Here is an 11,136-nt window from a genome sequence, read left to right as displayed (position 1 = left end):
GGTTGCTGGCCATTGTGATGGAACATCTGTTTTCCTTGCTCGAGAATTTTTTTGAAGGTTAAAACCTCTCCATTTTTATGGTAGTTTTTTTTCTGATTTCAAACTAATTCCTTTTTATTTTTATTTTTAGCATTTTTGAAAGTATTGAACAAGGAAGAGAAAAAAATTTCCCCATAATCCTTCCACCCAGCAATAACCAATGACCATTGTTCACATTTTGGCGATATTCTTCTCGTCCTTTCTCTACACACATATATGCACACACACGTACTCTGTAGAAAATAGGAGGTATAGAAATTGTTTTTTAATCTGTTTTGTTCAGTGAATATATCATGAACATTTTTCCATATCACCAAATATCTATGATGACCGCCAGTATGCCATCATATTGTGTAAATTAATTTATTTAATGGGCCTCCTTTTCATTCAGCAAATTCTATTCATTGAATACCTACTATGTGCCAGAACTGTGGTTGGCACTGAGTGTACAGTGGCGAGCGAAATAGACAAAGTCCCTTCTCTCATGGAGTCCAAAGTCCTATTATTGACCTCTAGCTTATTCTAGAACTTTTATTATTAAAAAATAGCACAGCAGAGGCCCGTCCAGTGTCGTAGTGGTTGAGTTCACATGCTCCACTTCAGCGGCCTGGGGTTTGCAGTTTCACTTCCTGGGTCCGGACGTACACACTGCTCATCAAGCCACGTTGTGGTTGGTATCCCACATAAAACAGAGAAGATGGGCACAGATGTTAGCTCAGCGACAATCTTCCTCAAGCAAAAAAAGAAAGATTGGCAAAAGCTGTTAGCTCAGGGCCAATCTTCCTCACACACACACACACACAAAAGCACAGCAAAATCTGGCAAACACTACCTCCCCTGTGTGATAAAGCTTAACATCGTTGGTGAAAAGCTTGGATCCCTGATATGATGTGACAAGAATGGCACCTTATGTCTGTGGTCTTCTTCCCAAGAGCCCATAACCCCAGTTTATCATGATCAAAAAAAAAAAAATCAAACAAACCCACTTCAAGAGACATTCTACAAAATACCTGACCAGTGTTCCTCAAAACTGTCAAGTTCACAAAAAATAAGGAAAATCTGAGAAACGCTCACAGTCTTGAGGAACCTAGGGAGACATAACAACTAAATGTAGGGCCAGCCCAGTGGCGCAGTGGTTAAGTGCGCACGTTCTGCTTCGGCAGCCCAGGATTTGTTGGTTCGGGTCCCAGTGTGGACATGGGGCCAGTCTTCCTGAGCAAGAAGAGGAGGATTGGCAGCAGATGTTAGCTTAGGGCTGATCTTCCTCAACAACAACAAAAAACAACTAAATGTAATGTGGTGTCCTAAATAGAATCCTGGAACAGAAAAAGGATATTAGGTAAAAAGTAAGGAAATATAAATAAAGTATGGATTTTAGTTAATAATAATGTTATCAATATTAGTCATTAGTTGTGATAAAGTATCATACTAATATAAGTTATTAATCATAGAGGAAATGTAGAGGGAGGTATATGGAGTACAGAAGAGTTCTCTCTACTACCTTTGCAACTTCTCTGTAAATCTAAAACTATCCTAAAGTTAAAAGTTTATTTAAAAAAACACACACTGTGACAGTCGTCCTTGTATCTTTTCTTCTTCTTCTTCTTCTTCTCCCCAAACCCCCAGTACATAGTTGTATATTCTGGTTGCAGGTGCTTCTAGTTGTGGCATGTGGGACACCGCCTCAGCATGGCTTGTTGAGTGGTGCTAGGTCCACACCCAGGATCCGAACCAGTGAAACCCTGGGCCACTGAAGCGGAGCGCGCGAACTTAACCACTCGGCCACGGGGTCAGCCCTTGGCCTTATATCTTGAAGTCCATCTCTGATTGCTTCCTTAGGATAAAGCTCTAAAAGTGAAATTGCTGAGTCAAAGTGTATACACGTTTTTATTTACCAGACATTATTCTTTTAAAGTGTTATATATAACGATGTTTTACTGACTTTTTAAAGAGTATCTTTTTAAAGAGTATTTAAAAGACTTTTTAAAGATAAAATGCCTTTATCTCAGCATTTTCCCAGTTGTAAACTCCTGGAGCTGGAAGGAAACTTAGGAGATGAAATCCAACTGCCCTTTTTTACAGATGAGGAAACTGAGGCCCAGAGAGGTGAAGTGACTTGCTCAAGGTCAATCGGCCAGTGAACGGTGGGAAATAGGACCCATAGTGCTGTCAACTGTCACCTCTGCTGGGTTGTCCCTGGGTGTGTCCAAATGAAACGACATTTTCTGACTCATGATGGAATCAGCGATCAACAACCAGACCTGCATCTTTCTAGTTTCTATGGGTAAATGTAAGGGTTCGCTTCCTTCCTCTTGGACATGGTTGCTAGGAGTTCAAAGGATTTTTTTAAATGACTTTAAAGAATGGAATCAGACACAACTAACAGAATTGCTTAACTAAATCCCCGGGGAAATCATTTTTCCTTTCTGAGCTATCGCTTCTCGATCCGAAAAATCAGAATTCCAGCACCCACTACTTAGTCTTCTGACAGGAACCTTGTTGAAATTAAGTAACTAGTGCGGATGTATCTGAGAAGCCTTAGAGAGAAATGTCATTTGAGGAAAAAGCATTTGACTGAGAACAAAGGGCACATTTTCTCTTAAGTGGTCTGTCGTATCCTAAGAAAGTTCATTTCCTTGCCTGTACAGTCTGTAGACAAGGAAAAGTCCCAGACTTGGCATTGGTAAGGAAGAAGAGGGCAATGGAAAGGAAGGGAGAGAATTGTTAGACTTCTTGGCTGAAATTCAGAAACAAATAGTTCCCGAGCCTGGCATTGTCGAGGGCCAGCATCAGGAGCAGGCTGAGAAGGCAGACAGGGGACATTACCATTTCTAACTTGGCTCCACACACCGTTACTCAACAGAAACTGGTGCGTAAGCAGGATCCTGGAGGATGCAAGAGAAATATAAACAATCACTGGGTGTGGACCTGTGGTTGCCTATAGAAGCTTTGCCAGGCTCAAGATTGCAGTCGTACGTTTTGACTTATTTAATTTCCAGACATTCTTGCAGCATTTGGACAATGACAAAGGCGAGCTAAAACAAAACTAAAGTCTGGGATTTAGAAAAGCATTGGCCTCTGACCTCAAACTGGAGCCTCTAATCACAGCGCTAACCCTTACTCAGGTCAATGAGCATCCTTGCTCTGCGATATGAAAATGACTTATTTTATTTGTTATAAACATCTGTCAGCACCTGCACCAAATTGAAACTTGGCAGGCAAAATGAGGAAGGGGTACTACTAAAAATGCTTCCTTTTTTTGTGATTTGAATCTTTTTACTCTTTGAAGGAGGAGAACGGGAGAAAGACGTTAAAGAGAGAACTTTCAGGGGCAGATGAGAGGAGAAAAGAATTAAACAGATGGCAAAAATCTCCCAATCGTTATTTATCGCCATCATTATTTTGTAGAGGAAAATGCAAAGACATGAGCAGGTTGATAGGAAGTGCTGGTGATCGTGCAGCAACAAAAAAAGTGACAGCCCTGAGGTTTTCAGAAAGGAGAGAATGAGAAGGGAGTGGCTGAAGTGGGTGCAACTTCACGACTTTAGACTTAATGTGAATCTTCCGTATTTAAAAATCTGAATCTCAAGCTTCTTAATTGTATTGCGTGCTTTTGCATGAAAATGCAGCTCTGGGCTCTATGCACACAAGTAAAAACTCTTACTGGAGGAGCTTTGATGTTAGTCTTTAAGGTCAATATTAATTCTATTTTACTGAGATGACTGAAATGTCCCTGTTAAGGCTGCCTACGCATCTGGTTCCTTGGTCATGCGTCCAATTCCACTATTAGAGTTCCACTCCTTTGAATTAGATGGTCCATGGATTATATGCCAAATGCCAGTACCAGTCAACTGATAGCAGCTCTCTGAGTCACTGTGCTGAAAATGATATTAAGGTGGGAAAGGACTGCCACACCGAATAGCAAGATGAGCAGGAGAGGGAAGCGTGTTAGTGTCTGAGGATTAAGGCAATGTGCGTCGCAGTACCCATACCTCTGGGAAGGGCAACTTACTAAGCTTTTATGTATCATCGGCACCTCACTGCGAATCCATATCAGATCACTTCCAGAGCTCGTTTTAATAGGTATAGTACATATATTTTTAGAAGCAAAACTCAGGGCATGTGGTTCAAGGAAGGATTTCTCTTTTTCATTTTGTGAATTAAATTATGTGCAAGCTCTTGCAAGGATACAAAAACAACATTTAATTAAGGATGTAATGAATCACAACATATTGAAATTTATGGGAAATATTACATTAAAGGTGAAAAAAATCCAGGGCATATGGTCCCCAGGATAAGTCCAAAACACAGGAGCATCAGGTCTGGGCGGGGACTCCGGGCTTTCCGGGGCCCAGCAGAGGGACCCGGTGTCTGAAGTCACGGTGGCTTCCTGGGCCGGTAGAAAGAATAATGAAAAGGGAAGTGAGAAGTCACCGACATACTTCACTTATTCCAGAATTTTGCTTTTTAAAGCAGCTTCTCCCACAGGGCTCTGCTCTGGGGGTTTCCTGGGGAGAATTTCAGAATTCTAGACAGCACGTCTGGGCAGTGATTAAGTACCTATAATGTCATTCTGCCTTCCCCAGGAGTTACCAACCTTACACCGATGTCTACTGTCCTTCAGCAAAGTTCCCGCAGGCCCACACATGTAAAAGCTCTCCGTATTGCGATCTGATCAACCTTTCAAAAAAATTTTAACTATTTACAAAGTTTGATTTGAGATAAAAGAAAATTCTTATAGCAAATCTACAATGAGAATTCACTGAGGATTTTAAGCGCTGAGTTGTAAGGAAAGCAGTTTAAGTCTAAACATTTTAGCAGGAAAGGAAAAGCTCTCTGCAATAGCACCCCAGCCTTCTCAACCACTCCATGCCCCTATTCTCTCTGTGCTTTCAAGACTTTCTGCCTGGAATGCTTTCTTCTTCTTGCACATATCTCTTTTATAAGAATTATCATATTTTACCGTACCTGTATTTCTCCTTTGTCTCTCTATTAAACTGGGAGAACGGCAAAAGCAGAGAGTGTGAAGTTTTCATTCTGTCCACAAGTACTTCATAAACACCTAGTCAGCACTAGTCACTGCCCTAGACATCAGAGATACGACAGAGAACAAGGCAGACAAGATCCCTGACTGCACAGAGCTCCTAGGCTGAGGGGTCTTTCCAACCCCAGTGCCTGGCGCATGGTAGGCATCCAGTCAAAACTGTAAGAACAAATGCCATGAATTTGAAATTGAGTCACTATGATCAACACAGCAACACGCAGGTAAAAGGCAATATAAAAAACCTACAGAAACAGAAAATCTTAAGTCATTTGCATTGTGGTTGTATCCCAAGTCATTTCTGCTATTGCTAACAGCACTGATTGAAAGTAACTGGCCAGGGGCTGGCCCGGCGGCGTAGCGGTTAAGTTCATGCGCTCCACCTCAGCAGCCCGGGCTTGGCCAGTTTGGTTCCTGGCCACAGACCTATACACTGCTCATCAAACCATGCTGTGGCAGCATCCTGCACGGAAGAACTAGAAGGACTTACAATTAGGATATACAACTATGTATTAGAGCTTTGGAGGAAAGAAATAAAAAGAGGAAGATTGGCAACAGATGCTAGCTCAAGGCCAATCTTCCTCACCAAAAAGCATACGTTGAAAAAAAAAAAAAGTGTCCAAATGGCAGGAGACCACATTCCTAGAACCCAAAAGAATGTAGATTATGTAAAAAGTGTTCAGTGTGAAACAATATTAATTTCGGTTAAAGAAATTATTACCTAAAAACTAAGATCCATATAAATGGAAGGTATGGCTACTGACTTACGATGATGCTCCTTGAATTCACTGCATGTAGAACATGGATATGAAGGTCAGAGAAGGCTTTGTAGTCAAAAACACTGTGTACTAATAGATACTTCCAACATATGGGAAATATAGCAATGAAGCAGTGTTTCTCCAATTTTTCCCCATAGAACAATGGTCCAATGAGTTGCTCCTTGAAAAAAGTCTGAAGAGTGTGGAAAACATGTCATGCAGAATCCTCTCTTGGAGCTTCACAGAGCACACTGCCATATTAGTGTCTCTGAAAAGTTCTGCAGGAAAGAAATACGTTTAGCTTGATTTATCATCATTTCCCATACATACTTAAATCACTGAATTCCTCTTTCAAGGAACAGCTATTACATTAGTTTAGGAAAATCTGCTTTAAAGTTCAATTTACAACACTGCTGACTCATATTTACCCTTTAGTGGTGATCCAACAAATCAAGACGTTCTCAGAATATAGCGTGAAGCTATAAAAATATTTTTCTTATGAAAGTATCTGTAAATAAGACGCTGCTCCAACAATAACCTCAGTAACGTTCTGTATTTTGTTTCTAAATGAAGTCAACATCTAACCACTAGATGGCAATATGATTCCATATTTGTTATAATCATACCATATTAATAGTTCAAAAGGTATTTGAGTTTTCCCAGAATGCATATGCGCATTTAGTCATTCCTTCAAACATTTCTTAGGAACTTTTAAGTCCCAAGAACTCTGATGGATGTTGCAAATGACAAGAGGAGTGAGACAGCTCACTGTCAAAAATTCTAATTCCTGGATTCCTAGGAAGCTGTAAGATGCCCCATCAATTTAACAACTACTTTTTTCGAAAAAAGAAAGAAAAGACATGTGACTACACTAAATATGCACGTTGATCGCATGATATATTCTTATTTTTTACACGTGAAAAATTTTTTAGGTATACATCACGGAAGTGAGAAAATACTGTGTATGGAAAGCATTGTAACAGACAAACATCTAAGAAATTATCACAAGGGTCACAGGCCACGTGACTCAGAAGTCTATTTTGACTCAAGGGGGACAGGCCAGTCCTCAGCCCTAGGGAGCTTCTGGGGTGAGCTCAATTCAGAGTCTGGAAATTAAGGAGAGAGGAAGGTAAAGATCAAGCCTGTCTCTGGCTTTTAGGCCAGAGACCCCAGATCTTTAGTGCCAGGAGGGAGCTTGAAGATCAATAAGTATAACATTCTCTTCTAAGAAACCGAGGCACAAAGATATTGGGTGGTTTGCCAAATGACAAGAGGTTAGTCGAGACAAGAGTTAGAATTTGAGCCCAAGTCTTCTCATTTCCGCTGATGTTCTTTCCAATATTGCATCATCAATTCTGGAATTTAGAACAGGTCCTCCCCGGCACTCTTTTGCTTTCCCAATTCTTCCTCCCTGCTGGTTCCCAGCTAGCTGCCCATCCTTAGACAAGATGTCATGTGTGTGTGTCTCTTGCTGGATTCCCCAGGAAACAGACTCTGAGACAGAGATTTGCATGCGGGAGGTCTATTGGAGAGCGCTCTGAGAAACAGCACTTCGAAGGGACTAAGGGAGGCAGGACTGGGCACAAAGAGAAGTTGAGGCCTCGGCCAGTCCCACAGAGCACTCTAGAGCTGAGATGGTCCTTCAGAGTTGACCTAGATCAAAGCCAGGGGGCAGGACCGTTGGACTTCCACACTGACCACTCATCGGATGGAGGGGGCATACGCAAGGCAGCTCCGCTCAGCTAAGAACAACAATCAGTGTGCTGAAATCAAGGTGTTGGCAGGGCTCCATTCCTTCTGGAGGGCCAAGGGGAGAATTCATTTCTGTGCCCTTTCCAGCTTCTGGAGGCTGACCACACCCCTTGCTCATGGCCCCCTTTCTCCGTCTTAAATGCCAGCAATGTCACATATCTCTGACCTTTTTCTCTTCACATCTCTCTTTCTGACCTCAGCAGGGAAATGTTCTCTGCTTTTAAGGACTACGTGGTCAGACAGGACCCACTTGCGTGATCCAAACTCATCTCTCCATCTCTGGATCTTTAACCTCACTCACATGCACAGAGTCCCTTTTGCCACATAGGGAAACACACTCATGGTTCCGGGGATCAGGAGGTGGGCATCTTTGGGGAGCCATTATTCTGCCTCCCACAATCTGGATTAACCTTTTTTGGCAAGAATAATTTATATGCTCATAGCAGCATGATTCATAATAGCCAAAAAGTGGAAACAACCCAAATGTCCGGCAACTGATGAGCAGATAAAATAAATATAGTATATCCATACAATGGAATGCTGTTCAACCATAAAAAGGAATGAAGTACTGATTCATGCTATAACATAGAGGAACCTTGAAAACATTACGGTAATTGAAAGGAGCCAGACATAAATGACCACATATGTGTGATTTTATTTATATGAAATGTCCAGAATAGGCAAATCTATAGAAATATAAAGTAGATAGTTGTTTCTAGGAGCTTGGGGGGGTTGGGGGAGAAAGGCAGTGACTGCTAATGGGTATGGGATTTCTTTCAGGGGTGATAAAAATGTCCCAAAATTAGATTATGGTGATAGTTACACAAATATGTGAATATACAAAAAATCATTGAATTGCACACTTTAGAGGGGTGAATTTTATGGTATGTGAATAATATCTTAAAGTTGTTTAAAAATGGCTTACAAGTGATATTGTATTCTTCACACTGTGTCATACCAGGAGGCACTTTATATCTGGTTGCCCTTGTTAATGAGAAATGCTATGAATGAACTCTGGGGGGCCGGCCCCATGGCCAAGTGGTTAAGTTCACACGCTCCACTTCAGCGGCCCAGGGTTTCGCCAGTTCGGATCCTGGGCGTGGACATGGCACCGCTCATCAAGCCATGCTGAGGCGGCATCCCACATAGCACAACCAGAAGAACCTACAACTATGTTCTGGGGGGCTTTGGGGAAAAGAAAAAGGGGGCGAATAAAGCAGACTGGCAACAGATGTTAGCTTAGGTGCCAATCTTTAAAAAAAAAAAAAAGAACGAACTCCAAGTTAAGATGGTGACAACTGATGGAAACTATATTTTTAACCAGTGTTCAGAAAAGTTATCCACCTTACTGGAATATAACTACTTTACAAGGATGTTAAGAGGATGAAATTAGAATGTGACATATTTAGTAAATTGTAAATATGGTGGGTAGGAAAATGCCTTCCTCCTTGCCCCCCAAAAAGATGTCCACATCCGAATCCTTGGAGCCAGTGAACATGTTACCTTACACAGCAAAAGGAACTTTGTAGATGTGAGTAAATTTAAGGATCTAGAGATGGGGAGATTATTCTGGATTATCTGGGTGGGCCCAACCCAATCACATGAGTCCTTCAAAGTGGAGAACCTTTCCCTGAGGTCAGAGAGAGACGTGACATTGCTGGCTTTGAAGATGAAAGAAGGGGGCCATGAGCCAAGGAATGTATTGGAATTCCAATAGAATTTCTAGAAGCTGGAAAAGGCAAGGAAAGTGATTCTCCTTTACAGGCTCCAGAAAGAACACAGCCCTACTGACACCCGGATGTTAGCTCAATAAGACCCGCGTTGGACTTCTAACCTGCGGAATTGTGAGACAATAACTTAGTATTGTTTAAGCCGCTAAATCGGTAGTACTTTGTCATAGCAACAACGGAAAACTCATACCATAAAGCACACAGAACTCTAATAGGAGCTTGATATACACAAGGGAAATAGTTCGATGCAGTAAAACCCAGATTTCCCCAACCCATGGCTAAAAGCACAGTTACATTAAAAACAGACAAATTCCACTGATTTCTGCCCCCACCTCCTCAGGCAGCTTCTCAGTCCCTGCTGAAGAGTCCCTCACACATTTCTGGGAGTCCCCAGGAGGTGTGTGTGTTCATGGAATAAGCTGCTTATGAAATAACCCATTTCCAAGTAATCCAGGTAACCCCCGCAAGGAACTGCTAAGAACTGCCGTGCTGGCCAGGCTCCAGCCTCCTTAGGGGACCACCCTCGCTCTACTGGACACCAGTCCCTGCCAGGTACTCTCCCCACCCTTTTGGTCACCAGACTTCTGGAAGGCGACCCCCCCAGGGTGCTGGAGGCCTTCAATGGGCAAAACTGCTCTGGTGTCATTTGCACAGGGAGAATACCGCTCTCTCCTTTCATGTACATTCTGCAGGAGCAGCCTCAAAGCAGTACCTGTGGGCCCTCAAGGTTGTATAGAATTTGTCATGAACTTGGCCTCTTTTTCACTGTAGTCCCCAACTCTGCTCTCCATAGGCCTCAGATGCAAGTCCAGTGGGAGCTGGAGGGAGGAAGACAAATCACACCATACTCAGAGCGATCTGTCCACTACAACTAAGTCCTGTGGCATCGAACTGCTAAAGGGTCCTCCTCCCCTAAGGCAAAATTGTTTCCCAAGACTCTTTGCGGTCCCCTTGTCAATAGTTTTCTGGCATGTCCATCACACCAATTTGACAGATGTGTCCAGATACGACTGAATCCCCCTTGGACTCATTAGGACTCGCGCTCTATGAAGACGGCAGTACACAATTGGGACAAAATAAGTGTTTCTCCTTCAAGAGGCTGCAGGAATTCACAGAAGGGAGATAAAGTTGAATGGGGACAAAGACTCGGAAAGTCAGAGCACCAGGGAGCCCCTGAAAGATTTTAAGACATGCTACAGACTGAATGTTTGTCTATAGCACCAAAATTCATATGTTGAAATCCCAATCCTAGTGTGATGGCACTTGGAGGTGGGCCTTTGGGAGGTCCAGTGTGGGGGTTTTTTCATCACCAAGCAATTAACTCCATTTCCCGCAGACACTGACCAGGTGTCCCACCAATTTAACTCAATTCTGACACTATCTACCTGGAGATTGCGGCAGATTCCACAGACTAAGAGCTCAGTCCCACAAGACTGCCCCCACGTCAGATGCCAATTGCAAGTCCAGGTTGTCACCTGTGCTTCTGAAACAGTGGCTTTAAATCAGAGGTTCCCACAACTCTCTCCTTAGGTTCGAGTAGTTTGCTAGAATGGATCACAGAACTCAGGACACCAATTTGCTCACTAGATTACCAGTAAATTACAAAGGATGTTAAAGGAATCAAATGAACAGACAAATGAAGAGATACAGAGGGTGAGTTGCAGGCGCTTCTGTCACTGTGGCGTTCAGGGGCCAGCATGTGGATGCATTCTGGTTCACCAACCTGGAGGCTCTCTGAACCACATCCTTCTGGGCTTTTATGGGGGCTTCATTACATAGGCATGGCTAATTAAATTCTTGGTCATTGGTGACTGAA

This window comes from Equus quagga, chromosome 17 (assembly GCF_021613505.1).
Source record: "Equus quagga isolate Etosha38 chromosome 17, UCLA_HA_Equagga_1.0, whole genome shotgun sequence".
Taxonomy (NCBI): domain Eukaryota; kingdom Metazoa; phylum Chordata; class Mammalia; order Perissodactyla; family Equidae; genus Equus; species Equus quagga.
Note: the sequence above shows the minus strand (reverse complement) of the source record.